At 41.1% G+C, this 18,994-nt stretch overlaps 1 protein-coding gene across 3 annotated transcripts in view; it reads left to right on the top strand.

The window, feature by feature from the left end:
* The window catches only part of chn1 (chimerin 1), a 109,360-nt gene that overhangs the window by 68,210 nt on the left and 22,156 nt on the right, over nucleotides 1-18,994 (top strand). The window lies entirely within an intron of this gene.

Raw genomic sequence — 18,994 nt, 5'->3', positions numbered from 1 at the left:
GAGAGGTGACCTGATAGAGGTGTACAAGGTAATGAGATGCATTGATCGTGTGGATAGTCAGAGGCTTTTTCCCAGGGCTGAAATGGCTAGCACAAGAAGGTATAGTTTTAAGGTGCTTGGAAGTAGGTACAGACGAGATGTCAGGGGTAAGTTTTTTACGCAGAGAGTGGTGAGTGTATGGAATGGGCTGCCGGCGGCGGTGGTGGTGGAGGCAGAAACGATAGGATCTTTTAAGAGACTCCTAGATGGATACATGGAGCTTAGAAAATTAGAGGGATATGGGTAAGCCTAGGTAGTTCTAAGGTAAGGACATGTTTGTCACAGCTTTGTGGGTAGAAGGGCCTGTATTGTACTGTAGGTTTTCATGTTTCTAAGAGCCGCTTGAGGTTATCTTTAACCCTGCCTCCCAAATCCATCTCATACTCTCTTGATTTTTCCCTTGAGCTAGATCTTAAACATTTTATACTTATCAAGGGATTCATAAGGCAGAAGAGTAGAATCAGGCTATTTGGCCCGTTTTGTCTGCTCCACCATTCCGTTGTGGCTTATTATTTTCCCTCTCCATTCTCCTGCCCACTCCCCATAACCTTTGATGCCCTTAATAGTCAAAGACCTGTCAACCTCCACTTGGCAATCAATTCCTCAGATTTACCACCATCTGACTCAAGAAATTCCTCCTCATCTCTATTCTAAAGGGATGTCCTAGACAACTACAATGGAAACATCCTCTCCATGTACACTCTACTAGGCCATTCAATATTTGGTACATTTCAATGATATTCCCCTTATTCTTCTAAACTTCAATGATTGCAGGCCCAGACCCTGCTGCACATACATGAACTCTTTCATTCCCAGGATCATTCTCATAAATCTCCTCTGGACCCTATCCGTTTGCAGCACATCCATTCATTTGTACTTAGCTGCTTAAACACAATGTAAACTTCCTTTTTTCTCTTTACCAGAGTGTCAATCTCTCTAATAAGCCTAGGTTCCTGGGACTTGGTAGGTCTACCTAACAGGAAAATCTGCACTCTTGAAACAACACTTTTAAAAGCCTCCCGTTTGCCACTGTTCTTTTACCTTTAAATAGAGCCACCCGGTTGATCCCAGCTTGTTTCTGCCTAATGTGCAGGAGTAGGCCACTCAACCCCCTCATGCCTGCCCTTCTACTCAATATAATACTGGCTCATTAGCCCAAAGTCACGTCTGTTTTGTGCTAGTTCCCGTAGCCCTCAATTCCTTGATCTTTCAAAAAATGTTTATTTTTCCTCTTTGAATATCTCTGTTGACCTAACCTCCATAACTCTTCAAGACAGAGATTTCTGGATAATTCACCATCCTCTTTGAGGAGAAGTTCTAAGGCATCTCAATTTCAAATGTAATCTTGTAACTGCATCACCTCTTTCACAATTCTCCTTCACTGAAACGTCTCAACATTTACCTTGGCATGCCTCTCAGGATTTACTTGTTTCAATATAATCACCCCTCTTGTACATACTGAAGGATATATAGCTGATTACTTCAACTGCTTGTGATTGGACAATCCTCTCAGTCCAGGATTATTAGAACTACCTCCAAAACAACTATAATCTTTCTTAAATATAAGTCAAAACTGTGCAAGGTACTTCAGAACAGTTTTAACAATATTTCCTCATTTTTAATTCCAATCCTCTATAATAAAAACCAATATGCCATTTTTTGTATCTGCCTGTAATCTTGTATTTCATATAGAAGAACACCTTAACCTCTACATCACTCATCTAGTCCTTCTCCATCTAAATAATGGTTTGCATATAGATTCCTTTTACCTAAGTGCATAACTTCACATTTTCTAATACATTCATTTGCCAAGTTTTCAACTTATTTAACCTAGCTTATTTCCAGTTGAAGAGTCCTGATGTCCTCTCTGCAACAAGTCCTTTCACCTAATTAAATTGTAATCATTAGCTGATGCCTGTAACTTATTTCTGCACCATATCCCTCTGCTAAGTTCTATTCCTCTTATGACCTTGTGTTTTCTTGCCTTTCTTCAACATCGAATATGAGTTTAATGTCATGGTGCAAGTACGTACATGCACAAGTGGTATGAAAAATCTTGCTGCAGCATCATAGGCTTATGGTATCATGGTGTAGCCTTCAGAAGAACAGCATTAATTAAATATAAATCATAATTTTCAGAATTAAAACAAAAAAAAGCAATGTGTGTTATACTGCAACATAGTAATAGTGTTGCTATACTGTGGTAGTGATAAGGGTTGTGCTGGTTGTTTCAAGAATTGAATAGCTGAAGGGAAACTGAGACTTCAGGTTTCTGTATCTCTTGCCCAGTGGTAGTCACAAGAAAATGGCATGGCTTGGATACTGTGAATCTTTCGATGTTGGATATTGCCTTCTTATGTTTGGGAGGGAGGGGTGTGTTTGTGATTTAATAGGCTAGTCCACTACTCTCTATGGCAGCTCCGATTCCTGCACATTCAAATTGCTGCATCAGACTATAAGCAACCAATCAGGATACTTTAAACAGTATATTTGTAGAAGTTTGTGTTTGGTGACAACCCAAATCTACTTTACCTTCACTTTGTCACTGGCTGCAGTGCTTCTAGATGTGCAAAGTTATGTCCCTCAGCTCTCTGAATGTACATTTTCATAATTTCTATGACAAACTTCTTGTTTATCTTTTCTAATATCTCCTTTCTATTCACGGTCCATTGTAACATATGGATCCAATAAGTATGTTGGGCAATTTATTTATAAATAAATACATTTTAAGTATATATTAATTGTCAAAATTTAAATCCTGATGCAGATACCTGAACTGGAGAAGGCACTGTACACAACCTCTAACATCTTTCTTAATAAATGCTGGTTTTTTTTAATACTGAAAATAGAAACATAGGAAATTAGGAGTGAAGAAGGTCACTTGGCCCCTGGAGCCTGCTCGTCCATTTGATGCGATTGTGACTGATGCTCTGTCACAATAGTTTGTTCCTGCTCCCTTTACCCCTTGATTTACATAAATGACTAAGAAATAGCTCCATACAGGAATTGTTTGCAAATAACTCTTGTGCTGCTTATGGAAGTTATATGAAGGGTGAAGGGTGAATCTTTTCAGTTGTAAGCATCCCTATTGATGCGTTACAAGTTCTCCCAGCCATCAGTGTGAAACAAGTGCAGTTCTTGCAGGCGGTTCTTAGAGTGCCATACTACAATACTACAATTTACAAGACAGTATATGACTGAATGAATGGATGCTGCAGTGATGTAGGAATGAGAGCACAGAAGCATTCTTCTTTGGGTTTCGGGGGGGGGGGGGGGGGGGAACCAGGACAGGCCAAGAGTGGAACAGTGCCCACAGGAGGCATAGCAAAGAAACGGAAAAGTTTAAGGTACTTTAGATAAGGGATGATCAGTGGTGGAAGTACATTTATTATCATTATGAATAACATAAAAATAGTTAATTCAATGGTGCTTTTCACAACTCCAGGATACTCCGTTACATTTCTCCATTACAGAAATCTGTCCCAGGAAGGCCAGACTTTAAGGAGGACTTTAAGCAAGGCAGTGAAAAAGATCCTTCCATTTAAATCCCTTTCACAATTACTAACCTATGTCTACACTTCCTAACATCTCAAATTGGTTATTACACTGACCAGAGATGGCAATCAAACATTCCAGTTATTTGATCACAATCTACTCGCACCTTCGATCTCTTGATAGCTAAAACTATCAGTAGTTAATGTCAGAGTTACACTGTAGACAGGGTTTTAGCAAGGCAAATTTGTTTCAGGTTCACAGGTGATAGTTCACATTCCATGCCATGACAGAGTATTAGATGATCCATGCCATGACAGAGAGAGATGATCTTGACAACCAGTCTGTTAGATCAATCTACAGAAGGGTTTGGGGTGGTCTCTATTCTAATTACTGCAAGGACCTTACTGTTCACTTTAGTCACTATACACTGATATGCACTCTCCGTCTTCTGCATTTGTGTTTCCACTCTTTCATCTATGGGTCTACTTCCATTAGGTGTGGTCAGATGTGACACAACAGGCTGGTGTTCATCACTTAGATTCCCTGTAATGACATTGTTAATGAGTGGACCTGATCCCTTGTTCTGTTTGTGAAGGTGACAAGAATTACCCTGTTTAACCTGAATCCAGTGTTTCCACTGGGGTTCCACACCTGGGGAAGATTTCCTGATCTAAAATCTATGCTGCTATGCTGGCAGAACAATCTTTCATTGGGAAAGCCTCTACCTACCAGGTGAAGTGATCCATGATCATCAGACAGTAGCTTTTTCTCCTGCTTTTTGGCAGGGGCTCCATGATATCTTTATGAATGTTTTCCCAGAGGCTCCTTGGCTGTGGCGTTTTTGCCAGCTGCACCTTTATACCCTTACCAGAGTTATGCTGGGCACAAATAATACAACAACAATAGCATTTCTTACCATGTCTGCCAGATTATCATGATTGTGCTGTGCTTTCCCTAATGCATTATGTGGTGATATAACTTCAGTAGTATCTGCCTTGTATATGGTGGGGCTTCCACAGATTTACTAGTCATTGCCCCTAAGTGACCTGCTTCATCCTTTGGGGCAATTAGTAGATCATCTATGTACATATTGTAAGATGGTTGAGCAGAAGGGGGTTAAATTAATCTTTCCCAAAGTCTATGCCATGACCTTATGAAAAATGGCTTGGGCTATTGTGGAATACCTGGGGGAATCTTGTCCACATACACTGCTACCCACCCAGAGTGAAGGCAATTTGATCTTGGGACTTGGGTGTTCATGGGGGCCCCAAAATTCATCAGCAGTGTCCAGAAATGAGAAAAATTTATGTTCTAGAGATAGGCCATTCAGAATTGTGGCAGGGCTGGTCACAATGGAATGCCATCTTAGTGTGGTCTTATTAAGGGTAGTCTATTGTTAACAGATATGACCATATCTGACCATATAGGTGAGTTAGTGGTACCTGAGGTATACGCTAGTTTTTAAAATTCTGTCACTATACTCTGAACCATTGTTAGGGCATCAGCTTTTATAGGAAACTGCTTATGGGGTTTGTGCATATTCCTCCCCCCCCCCCCCTATTTTAACTGGGTTTATCTTTACCCATCCACAATCTTGCTTGAGTCCAGCCCATATCTCTGGGAACTGCTGACAAAGTAACCCATAGACACCATCTTGGCTTCAGTCCCTGATGATTGGAGTGGCTGTGGCTATGCTGCCAAGGTTGTGTACTCTTACACGTTCATTGCCCCTCATTTGTCCATCTTATTTCTCCCTTTCCAGAGTCTATAACAGCCCCTGCCTCCCTCAGTATGTCTATTCCAAAGATAGTGCCCTCATTATTTGGACAGACCCAGAAATATTCTGAAAGCTGCACCCTATTGATTTTGGGTATCTGTGACTCAATTCTTTCTGCCTTCACTATTTTTTGCCCTTCACCCATAATATAAACAGCCTCTCCAATTATTGGCAAGAGTTAAGGCTGATTTGTACTTGTGTGTATGGGCTACGCCGTAGCGAGCATGCTTTGTTGTACACCAAAATGCTAGTTGGCGGTGGAGTTTCTTTGCCACTGTGTTGAGTTTCTTCGTGAGAGACATGGACGAGGAAATGCAATTCAGACATTTTTGCATGTCGGCAGGTAGATTTGACAATTTGGTTCATCTATTTTGTATTGGTTTACGCACAGCCTGCAGACATGGCAGAGAAGAAGCAACCGGAAATGTGTAGGAGGAAATGCGATGCTACCAAGCGGACCAATCACAGTTGTTGTGGTCTGCATCACCGCAACACATGAGTAACTTTTCTGGAGAGGTGCACATCACCCTACAGAGTAGGGTACGACCTAGGTATGGTGTAGGGTATGCGGTACCTACGATGTCGATGCGACGCAGAAGTATAAATGAGCCTTAAGGCATTTATCAATACCAATGCCTTTGTGTACATCTGTCATTCTATAATCTGGTCAGTAGTCAGATTGGACAATAGAGGGTGCTGTCTAAGTTTGGGACATAGGTTCTGTTGTGGCCTCTACCTTTTTTGGTGGGTGACTCCGTGTCTCCTTCCTTTAGGACACTCTCCAACTATGCTGTCAGATATGAGTGCGGAGACCACAGCTGTCAGATATTATCTCTGCCCTTCTATGTCTAGTGCGGCGGTCCCTCGGCTAGTAGCCTGGTCAGTAGCAAACGAAGCAAGATCCCTGTGTCTTCACAGCAGCTATGTCTGCTACAGCCACCTTACAATCCTTCTTCTCTCTCTTATGATCAATTTCTCTGACCCATGAAACTATTGTGGAGTACATGGATCCCACCGTTACTTAAAACCTCCTGGTGGGCTGAGCTCAGCCTTTCCTTGAGCATTTTCAGGAAGACTGGATCATCCTTCCCTGGATTGCCCAGCCCCAAATAATTCTTCAAGCCCGGTATTTTCACTCTGTATAGTCCATGGCAGGTTCATTGGCCTTCTGAACAACTGGCATTACCATTCTCCAGATACACTCTCCTCTTCCAAGTTTCACTTCTTCCTTAAAGTTTCAATATCTTTCTTCATTCCTGGTATTCCCTCTAGTTGCCCATGATCATACTGTCCCATGTATTTTTCAGGCATTTAGCTTTAACCAATAAGTGTATGTCTTTGGGGTGAACATTTCTTGTAAGTCACGCCAAAATTCTCATTGCCATATTGAGGCCAGTTTGGATGGAATCCTCTGCTTTTCCCCTAGGGTGAAGGGTTTATGAATGGTGGAGATGAGTGTAAGTGCCTGGCTTGGATCATCAGGGTTCTAAGCCTGTCATTGCCTGGTCTCTATAGGTACCATTCTGACAGGTAATACTGGGTACTACCTCTCCTGTTTGTGTGTGCTTTTCCACTTGTCAACTCCTTGGTCCAGTGCTTCCCAGTTTACCTCATCATAAGTCCACGAGAGATAGGAGCAAAATTAGGCCATTCAGCCCATTGAGCCTGCTACGCCATTTCATCATGGCTAATCCCAGATCCCACTCAACCCCATACGCTTGCCTTCTCACCAGATCCTTTGATGGCCCAACCAATTAGGAAAGTATCAAATAAAAACACAAAATGCAGGCAGAACTCAGCAGGCCAGACAGCATCTATGGGAGGAGGCAGTGACGACGTTTCAGGCTGAAACCCTTCATCAGGAGTGAAGTAACATGGGATGGTTGAGGGGGTAGGGATGAAGTAGATAGCTGGGAAGTGATGGGCTGGGGGAAGGTGGAGAATTATGGGAAATAAAAGTGAAAGAAAGGTAGAGCTGGGGGGAGATTATAGTGAGGGGGGAAAAGAGGGAGAAAGAGAACTAGACTAAAATTATAGATAGGGATGGGGTTAGGTCAGGGGTGGGCAAACTTTTTGACTTGTGGGCCACAAAGGGTTCTAAAATTTGACAGGGGGGCCGGACCAGGAGCAGATGGACGGAGTGTTTTGGTAATACACCTCATAAGAGAAAATAAAATATCATGGGATATGTAGAAAACATGTGCTTTAATTTCAATTGAAAATGAACAAATGCATTACAACAAAATATCTGTCTTTGAAGTCCCATGGTATTTAGCTATTTATTGAAATGACTTTTAAAACACTGAAAATTAAATGAATAAAATACAGCTTTTTTTAATAGTAACAGTTATTATTTTAAAGCACTGAAAATTCTGTTATCCTTCAAGATATTATCATCATCACTCTCCTCCTGACTGTCTTTATTTCAAAAACGGTAGGAGATGCAGGTCTACTTGTCCTGCTCCTTCTTATTCAATTGTCCCCTGTGCCAAAACTCAACAACGACCAGCACAAAGACAGAACACTGACAGCTCGCCAGTATGCGGAGCGCGTTATTTGATCTGGAGCGCATTTTTTATTTTGAGAACGTACGTGCACCTGTGCACTACTCATGTCCATCACTTAACAGAAATGACATGTAACATGTAAGGCTTATTGAAAAAAATATTTTCAAATGCATTTTTTACATAACACAACGAAGAAACTTGTTTTGAATTTCAGTGGGAAAAGTGTTGTTGGTCTCCCTTTTTAGCCAGCGCATCAAAGTCTGGATTTAGTTTTGTTGTGGCGATTCTCAGGATGGATCTGAGGTGTTGGTCAGTTAACTTGGATCTGTGGCTGGCTTTGTTGATGTTGCTGAACGCCTGTTCACACAAATAGGTCGAGCCGAACAAAGAGTAAAGCGCAAATGTGGAGTAATACGCTGCACCTCAACAAAGGTCAATGTATATAGAGTGCGTCATCTATTGGGAAAACGCCAGAGTTGCGGGGGAAAAACGTTAACAAAGTTTATTAATATAATTTCATCAAGTTCTGCGGGCTGGATTAAAAAGCTTAACGGGCCGCATATGGCCCACGGGCCGTAGTTTGCCCATGCCTGGGTTAGGTGGAGGGCAGGGGTATCAACGGAGGTCTGTGAGTTGAATGTTCATGCCAGCAGGTAGGAGGCTACCTAGGTGGGAGATAAGGTATTGCTCCATCAACCTGCGTGTGGGCTCATCTTGACAGTTGAAGAGGCCATGGACAGACATGTCGGAGTGGGAGTGGTCTGTGAAATTGAAGTGTGTGGCCGCAGGGAGATCCCGCCACTCCTGGAGGACCGAGCGCCGGTGTTCGGCGAAACAGTCTCCCAGTCTGTGGCAGGTCTCCCCAGTGTATAAATGGCCACATCGGGAGCACCGGATACAGTATATCACCCCAGTTGACTCGCAGGTGAAGTGGTGCCTCACCTGAAAGGACTGTCTGGGGCCTAGGATGGTGGTGAGGGAAGAAATGTGGGGGCAGATGTAGCACTTCTTCCGTTTGCAGGGATAAGTGCCTGGAGGGATGGGGGGGATGAATGGACAAGGGAGTTGCATAGGAAGCGATCCCTGCGGAAAGCCGAGAGTGGGGGGGAGGGGAAGATGTGGCTGGTGGTGGGATCCCGTAAGAGGTGGCAGAAGTTACGGAGGATTATACGTGGGATCTGTAGGCTGGTAGGGTGATAGGTGAGGACCAGGGGGACTCTATCCCTGGTGGGCTGGCAGGTGGATGGGGTGAGGGCCAAGGACCGTGAAATACGGGAGACGCAATGGAGGGCAGAGTTGATAGTGGATGAAGGGAAGCCCCTTTCTTTTAAAAAGGAAGACCTCTCCTTTGTCCTAGAATGAAAGGCCTCATCCTGAGAGCAGATGCGGCGGAGGCAGAGGGATTGAGAGAAAGGGATAGCATTTTTGCAGGAGACAGGGTGGGAGGAGGAATAGTCTAGGTAGCTGTGGGAGTCTGTAGGTTTGTAGTAGACATCGGTGGATAGGCTGTCTCCAGAGATAGAAACAGAAAGATCTAGAAAGGGGAGGGAGGTGTCGGAAATAGACCAGGTGAATTTGAGGGCGAGGTGAAAGTTGGAGGCAAAGTTAATGAAGTCGATGAGCTCAGCGTGTGTGCAGGAAGCAGCACCGATGCAGAGACAGTGGGTCTACCTGGACAGACAGATTTGTGAATCTTAGGTAGGAGGTAGAAACGGGAACTGCGGGGTGTGGGAACTATAAGTTTGGTGGCCGTGGGTGGGAGATCTCCAGAGCTGATGAGATCAGAAGTGGTATGGGAGACAATGGACTGGTGCTCCCTAGTGGGGTCATGGTCCAGGGGTAGATAAGAGGAGGTGTCAACGAGTTGTCGTCCTGCCTCCGCTATGTACAGGTCGGTGCACCAGACGACAACAGCACTCCCCTTATCAGCGGGTTTGATGGTAAGGTTAGGATTGTTGCAGAGGGAATGGAGAGCAGAGCGTTCAGAGGGGGTAAGGTTGGAATTGGACCAAAGGGTGGTGAAGTCGAGACGGTTAATGTCCTGAAGGCAATTAAAGATAAACAGATCGAGGGCAGGTAGAAGTCCTGGGCAGGGAGTCCATGAGGAGGAGGAGGGTTGGAGATGGGAGAATGGGTCATCTGTGAGGGTGGGAGAGTCCCTACCAAAGACGGAGCCAGCGGAAGAAGAGCTCCACGTCCTGGTGCACACGGAACTCACTGAGGTGAGGGTGAAGGGGGACAAAGGTGAGGCCTTTACTAAGGACAGAGCGCTCAGCCTCAGAGAGAGGAAGATCATAGGGGATGGTGAAGACCTGGCAGGGTTGAGAGCTCTGGTCCAATGCGGGTGGGAGGCTGGTGGAGACAGCAGGGAAGGGGTGGGGGTGAGAGGAAGCTGAAGTCCTTGAGGGCCCGGGAACCGGTGATTGAGCCTCAGGCTCGGAAAGATCAGATGGCAGCGTGGTGGTGGGGGAAGGGGAGACGCCAGTGTGTGGAGGTCCAGCTCCGACGCCAACACGTGTGAATCTTGGATCACGCTGAAGAAGGAAAATATCAACTTCTGTTTTAAATATACCCACAGACTTGGCCTCTGCTGCAGTCTGTTGCAGAGCATTCCAGAGATTCACTGCTCTCTGGCTAAAAAAATTCTTCCTTACCTCTGTCCTAAAAGGAAACACCTCAATTTTGAGGCCAACCTCTCTAGTTCTGGAAATCCCCACCAGAGAAAGTATCCTTTCCACATCCACCTTATCTAGTCCTTTCAACATTCAGTAGATTTCAATGTGATTTCCCCCCTCCCCTCCACATTCTTCTAAATTCTAGTAAGTACAGGCCCAAAGCTGCCAAACGCTTCTCATATGTTAACCCCTTCATTCCTGGAATCATCCTCATGAACCTTTACTGGACTTTCTTCAATGACAACACATCTTTCTGAAATATGGGGCCCAAAACTGTTGACAATACTCCAAGTGCAGCCTGACTAGTGTCTCATAAAGACTCAGCATCATCTCCTTGCTTTTATATTCTATTCCTCTTGAAATAAATGCTAACATTGCATTTGCCTTCCTTACCACAGACACAACCTGTAAATTAACCTTCTGGGAGTCTTGTACAAGGATTATTAAGTCCTTCTGCACCTCTGATGTTTGAATTTTCTCCTTTCCTCATCAGTTATTCGCAGGGCTGCTGCCCAGTGGGCCACCTCCTGTTGGGCTTTATCACAGTTACCTCTCAGTCTGCCCAGGCCCCTGATTAATTCATTCTTGTATTCTAATTGTTCTGCCTGTTTTCCACCCACATCCCTTTCTCTCCGTAACTGTTCTAGCTGTTTCTTCAATCTATATAGCTCTACTTGTACACTGTCTCGCTATTCCCTACATTCATCACTTGCCTTCTGTAGCTCTGTTTATACACAATGTGATTATGGGTACTTTGTTCTCTCTGTCAATTATACATGACATAGAACAATGATGCTTTATCTCCCTTCCTCTGCCAATGTTCCTCTGGGTTCCATTACTGCCGATGTTCCTCCGGGCTCCAGATCTTAACCCACCCAGCTTTGTCCATTCCCTGCTCAACCTTCTCAAGTTAATGGAGTATATACTGTGTGAGTTCTCCCCTTCTGTCTCAGCAATTGATTCTCAGGTTTTCCCACACACAGGCAGTACACAGATAATTCCTCAAACGAGTATACATGCACCCTCTAGCATCCTGAACAGTATCTCGCACACTACCCTAGTGTTCTCAGTAGCCACACAGCATTTAATCCGTTACCCACTGAATGACTATACAAGTACCTTTTGGTGCACTAAATGGTCAATGACCATTCAGGCTGCCAGAGGGTACTTGTATAATCACTCAGTGGACAACAGACACACACCATACTTTTATCTTGTATATTTACCAGTCGGCTCTCCTCCATGTCCTTTGATGCTCTGTGATCCAGTGATTGTTGACCTAAACAGATCCAAGTATGAGTGCTACTCTTTTTTTAAAAAAACTCAACTCCTTTAGAGGGCTGGAATCACTTGTCACATGGTGGGTAGTGAATGTATCCTGGACATGCCTCCAAATGTTGTGACTAACCAAAGTGACCAGAGAGACACAGAAGCTGGCAATATAAAAGTCTTTATTCAGCACAACTAGCAGGCGTCATTCTGGAGACACTCTCAATAGAGGATCACAAACCCAAAGGTACATCACATTTTAATACCCTAAGATCAATGGTAACAGTAGATGATTCAATACAGTTTCAATATTCAATGACATTGTTTACTTCAATACTTTGGGTTGACAAACAGTTCCTTTGAGATGCATAGTTGAAGCACATTGTAATTGATAAGACACCTCTGAAGTCCAAAAACCTTTAGGTGAAACTAATTAATACAAATATTTAAAACCTTACAACAGAGAGCAAAACAACCAAAATTAATGTTGTCAGCATACTTCTGAGTACACAGTATGGTAAGTACACAAAACCTATTGATTGCCTATACCCCTGACCATGTTTGATATGCTAAATGACCACATCTGTCTGGACTGTCAGCATGCACTCAAATCACAATGGTGCAAGTAACTTAACCATGTTGTCTGGTTTGATGCAAACCAATTAACACAACCTCATTTTCTTAATGTTTGGCTCTTGGACATGCAATCTCTTAGCCTGTGGAGCAGTCTGTGCTTTTAACTTCAATTTACTGCTTGTAATTTACAAAATAAAACTGAAGGCTAATTTCAAGCTTCGTGAACTTATTTACATTAACAGTAAGAGCTGAAGCCTTGTTCTTGTTTGAATTAATATCTGCTATATTCACACAACTCCAGAATACTCCATAATACACACCATCCTGACTAAGAAATACACCACCAAACCTCTGTTTGCTCTGTTTAAAATTGGAACTCACAGGACAACAAAAATGTGGCAGTAAAGTACCTTTAGCAGAAGGACTTCCAACTGTTCAAGAAAGAAGTCCTCAAGGTCTATTAGATATGGACAATAAATGCTGGTCTTGCAGGCAAGACTCAGATCCCAATAATGAATATAAAAAATAGCTATTCACTTTCCAAGTCTTAATACATTTTATTATTCATTCACATAGAAATTTTCATTTATTATGCTGAAGAAATTGGGGCTAGCTAGTTTAGTATCAGGATCATAGGCCAACCATTTAGAAACCACAATGGGGTATAAATCCTGTATTCCTGAAGGTCTTAGATATTCTTTGGGTTTCTTCAAGACTGATAGATGATTGTACAGTAAGGGGCTCAGGATATAGGATCATGTAATAAATTAGATGTTGGACAAAAGTACCATTCTTTTAATATTAGAGAGACAGAAGTTCATATTTCTTTGATTTTTATCAGAAACCCTTTCCATTTAGTTAATTTGTTCAATGATATAGCATAACAATGTGGCCTCTGAAGCTTGTTGCATCATTTAATAAGATTTCAACCTCAACTTTTCTTTATAAGTACAGGGTAGATGGGTATGTAGTTTTTATTTGTAAAAGCATGTGATTTGAAAAATGAAATTACTTAAAGGAAAGTTTATGTACCTTTCAAGTATCTAAATGTAAATGAATCATCCACTTAGTTTTCACAGATACAGTGATGAAGTGTTTTATGATTGAAATAAGAGGTCCTTACACATTTGGATTTGCTCCATTTCCAGTGTCATTTCTGGGAAAAAAATGATTAATGTGCCTCTAACACATGTCACTTTCAACCCACTCACCATTTGCTCAGGATTTGCTTTTATGTTTTATTTTCTTTTACTCCCATCTTGTTCCAGTACTTTAATTCTTATAGCAGTATCTGTGACAAAGTGTATACAAGGATGAAATTTATGGTCCTTTTCCAGTAGAAACTATGACAGAGAACTATGAAGGGGAGTAGGGAACTCATCCAAGCTACCAAATGTAGGTGGTTATGTCAGATTTTGAACTTTATGCTGTCCTCTTTTAAATGTGTAGGTCAGGTTCTAATGGAATTATTGGGGGCACTTTTATTGTATTTTTATTTATTTTCAAGATACAGCGCAGTAATAGGCCCTTCTGGTCCAACAAGCCATTGGTGCCCAATAACACCCATTTGACCAATTAATTTTTTAACACATCTTTGGGATGTGGGGGGAAACCGGATCATCTAGAGGAAACTCACACGGTCATGGGGTGTACACAGACAGAGGCAAGAATTGAACCTGAATCATTGGCTTTTCAACAGTATTAGGCAAAGAGCAATACTACCATACCACCCAAAACTTGAGCAATGGTTTTATACTAGACCAAGATAGAAGAGTTAATGGCCAGGTCATTTTGGTTATAACATCTGCCTGAAGCAATCAGTGCCCTGTCATTAAAATCATTTTGGTTATCCCTGCTTGCATTCCACCTTAGCACCTTGACTTGAAATGAAAATACATTTACTAGGCTTAATTATTATTCATTTTTCTTCTGTTAGTCCTAAGTTGAATGTCATAATTGTGATTAATAAAATGATTGGTTTCACTATACAAAAACTGTGGTCAAATTATAAACACAAAGTACACTGCAGATGCTGTGGTCAAAGCAACACGTACAAAATAAATTCCTCCAGCTTGTTTGTACGTGTGGTCGAATTATGCAGTTTGCTTGCACGTTGGTGTTAGCGTGCAAGCTTATTAATACTGGCAGTATCCAATGGGTATCTTAAAATCTTATCTTTCATATAATTGTTTACAGATTCTGTGATTGATTTAGTATAATGTGAACAATTTTGACACATTGCATATTTAAAAGACCAGTTATATAATTGTTTCTTCCAATACATTGAAACATACCGTCTGTGTGCAGTAATAAAACATAATAATTTTGAAGAACTCTATTAAATCATCACTCAACCATTTCACAGGAAAAAGAACTCAGTAATTTCATCCTTTTCTGATATGTATATACCACATTACTGACATCACCCTTGGAAAATTTTGTACTCCTTCTACTGTCTTTGCGTCGTTTTTGTAATTAGGCAAATACAGAAACTTCTCAAGCAGGCCTCTAAACATTTTCTAGCCATAGTAATGAGACATTCATTTTCAATTAATCCTCTGCACCACCAATGTTACAAACAGGACCTCAGATCACAGACTTGCTACCTGACAATAACTCAAGAGTCCTCAATACAGACTCAACTGATCTTCAGAGAAAGGTATGCTGCCCGACCAGAACCATTTAAGCAGATCATCAGTGTGCAAGTAATGCTTTCATTATGAACTAATTTCGAGAACTTCTACAGCTGATCCATGTTGTGTTTCCAGGTGTTGCATCTTATGGTATATTTCTTCTGTATCAGGAACCAGTGCTTAAAAGCCACCTGGGAAACTAAAATATGGGAGCAGAGGCAATACCAGTAAGCAGTTCTTACATTAAAAAAATCCCTTTCCTCCCCAGTACACAGAGAACCTTGTCATCCTTAGTCCTCACAACCATTAGTATTTATAACGATACCAAAACTGCAACATAAGGCATCCAAAATTCAATTTCAATTTTCCTATTTGCTTATCCTGTATGAAAATTGTCATTAAGCAAATTTAATAAGATATCCTGCCTGTTTTCCTTTTCTCATACTAAACCAGCATTGCCATTATCTACGTTGTGGGAAATTACTACAAACTTCCATTCTAAGGGTACCTTGATAATCAAAGGAAATGATCAAAGTTATTTCTGAGCTTGGAACAGAGAACTGAATCCAGTTGGCTGGTTAACATGGACAAATGCGGCCATGTGGTTGCTTGAGGTGAAAGCAAGCTGTCGTAAGGAGGAGGGCAGCTGTCTTTCCCATGAAGCTAAAGTTAGTCACCTGAGACAGTATCTGTGGCTCTGCATGAGAACAGAGTTCAGGAGTGATTTGGTATTTTTCAAGCCGCTTTCAATACTATATTGTACTTCAAGACTTGTTCATCAACGATGCTTTTGAAATTGTAAGTTTCTCGTTCTGGATATTGTTATGTCTGCGGATCTAGCTATTACTGCTCATTGATTGAATGCTTAACACAAGTTACTTTGCTTTCCAATATTCTCAACCTTATTCCTAATGCACTTAGCAATTCTTACTCTAAATCCAGTATTCAGTAACTTCACTCCTTAAACACTAGGGAAGCAAAAATACAGGAGCAGGGACAATATCAATGAGCAATGCTGGATTGGGAGCTAGTCCCTCCCGTTGATGCTGCTCTCCAGTGTTCGCTCGGTAGAAGACAAGCTAAATTGCATTCATCTGCAGGCTTCTGTGGGCTTGTTCTTGCTGACAATATCCATGGACTCAAAGACGAGTTATATTAATCTTTTTGTGATACAGTCCCATGTACTATATGTTTCTTGTGCTATGGGCATGACGGCTGGTACTGTGTTTTGCACCTTGGCCTGAAGGAACATTGTTTCGCTTGGCCATATTCATGGGAATTCATGTATGGTTAAATGACAGCTAAGCTTGTACATTAAATTAAACCATTAGTAGTCCAACTGTGAAGTCTGATACCAGTGGCTTTTACTCTTAGATCTAGCTCATTTATTCAAGGTGGTCTAGTTCGAAATAAATTTATTGTCAAAGTATGTATATGTCACCATAGAGTATCCTGAGATTCATCTTCTTGCAGGTATTTACAGTTAGAAAAAGAAATACAGTAGAATCAATGAAGAACTACATACAAAGACTGACAAACAACCAATATGCAAAAGAAGACAAACTGCAAGTACTATTAATTGAGAAATAATAGTTATGAGTTATAGAGTCCTTGAGGGTGAGCCCATAGGTTGTTGAATCAGCTAAGTGTTGAGGTGTTTGAAATTACTCACACTGTCAGGAGCATGATGGTTGAAGGGTAATAATTTCCTTTGCCTGGGGGTGTGGGACCTAAGTTGATGGTAATTCCTGTATAAAGTGCACATGGTTCTAGTCTCTGATCTTGTCATATCAAATGAAATTGCAGCTTCAAGGAAGTAACCCTCTTTTTTTCTTGAGGTAATGTCTTTAATGCTTAAGCTCCTAAAATGGAAGACGAGTTTATGTATTTTATTTATATATGTGAGGAGAGTAGTTAGAAATCAGTGACAAATGAAAATACCTACAGTAAATGGGATAATCCTGAAAAAGCAAAAGCAGAGTACAGTATGAAAAAGCCATGGAAATCGACGTATCTTAATGCCCATCATCACAGCTGTGACCTGCCCCTTGTCCTGATATCTAATCTTTATAGGGGTGAGAGTATGTGTGCAAACAGGCTCAGTTTTTTTCCAATGCCTACCTAATATCCCTGGTGTGTGCAGTCTTCCCTTATAAGAAAAGAACATGTGAGCCTGTGACAACATTGAGCTATTTTGAGAATTTTCTTCTTGCAGATGAATAGAGAAAGTATGTGATAGCTAAAGCCTGAGGTAAAGAGCAACATTTGGAGATTTAGATCTGTGAATAGAGTGAGCAGAAAATTAATTTTAGTGAGTGATTCTAGGAAGGTGAACGGAGGTGTTGAAAATATTTGTTTTTGCAAGCCATGCACTGAATGTGTGATAGAGTTAGGATTCTTGCTTTGACAACTCTGAGGCTGTCAAGCTATTCTTTCTGGTTTGAAAACTGTATCCTGGCAGTTAGCCTACAACCATTGACCTTTGTGCACTTTCAACCACCAGTGAAACTGTTGCCTGTAAGACTTCATATGTCTCAGGGATTACGAAGTCTTTCAGGCAACAGATCTCCATCCTCTTGTCAATTTTCAGAACCAGAGCCCTCAGTGCTGCATCAGAAGACTTGATTACTCATTACAAGCTTTTTGCTAATGCCATCCTTCAAGGATTTTAGTTGATTCGTCAGAAAGCAACCATCAAGAGGTGCTGGCTTCTTTTAAATGGCACTAATAGCACTCTTTAACTTTCAGATTGGAAAAATGGAATAGTCCATATTCATTCCACTTTTTTAATATTTTATATGGCTAGTTTATTGTCATGTTGCTTAACAAATGTTTTAAGACCTCATTAAAACAGATTATAAATAACTTCTGATAGTTGCAGATGTCATACAAATCAATGGCTTTCTAGAAATAAGAAAGCTAAGATCTTGCTCTTAACTCAATTTTAGTTATCAAGATGAGGCACTTCTGCAAAACTAATCCTATTTCTGGTGAAATAGTTTACAGTTTAAACCATTTAATATCTATCTAATTTGAATATATTCATAATTGTGAGAAAAGAAGCTAAATTATGGTTCATTTTATACTTTCCTCCATGAAACAGTGATGTAGAATATTAAAGATTTTTTATTTATAAAATAATGTTTTCAATATTTGTGTGAACAATTTTGTAATTCTCAACATTTCATAGGACTGAATAGGAAAATTTAATTGTGATTCATTTAAGATAGCAATATGGTGTTATATTTTAATGATGTATGAGTCATTCTTACTCATTACTTTCTTTCTGATAGTTGTTTTTTAATCTAATGTGATGAAAGCATCAGTCGTGGGAGCAGTGGATCAGTGCCAGTGATTTTTATTGGCTGGCTGCATTTTTTAATATGACCTGACTAATTCACTGTGGTTGCTGAAACCCAACCCCTCCCCCAAAATTCTCCCAGTCTCCCTCTTCCTCCAGCCCCCGGACTCCATGAGATTAATGTTGACAAGAGCTTAGTAACCACAAACTGGTTGACAGCAGGACTTAGAGCATTGTTAATTCAGGAAGCCATCAGAACAAATGTGCAGAGAATAATATCCTTAAATGGGTGCTAAATCTGACCCTCAGCTTGAAGATGAATTGTTAACTAGACCAAATGACTTGGGTGTTTTCATCTGACTAAAGAAGAATATTTTAAATTCTGTGCTTGTTCATTCAATGTATTTAATTTTTCCAAAGAAAATATCTGATGTAATCTGTCGTAAGGTGAAATAGTGACAGCTTGGCTACTTTTGAAGACATAGTTTATCACATGCAGAACGTTATTTGTAACCTATCATTCTGTGGATCACATCATTTTTTGGTGTAGCTAGATAAAATCTAACATCAAATTTTCATTCAAGGAAATAATTAACCCAGGTTGTCCCAAGCGATTGCACCATACAACAAAAATGCCATCCAAGCAATCTTGTTCTGGTACAATAGCTTATAAATTCCAAATTTGTGAACCTAAGCAAGAGAACCATCGTGAAGTTTTAGGA

Source organism: Hypanus sabinus, chromosome 4 (assembly GCF_030144855.1).
Source record: "Hypanus sabinus isolate sHypSab1 chromosome 4, sHypSab1.hap1, whole genome shotgun sequence".
NCBI lineage: Eukaryota > Metazoa > Chordata > Chondrichthyes > Myliobatiformes > Dasyatidae > Hypanus > Hypanus sabinus.
This window is presented reverse-complemented; position numbering and strand designations above follow the sequence as displayed.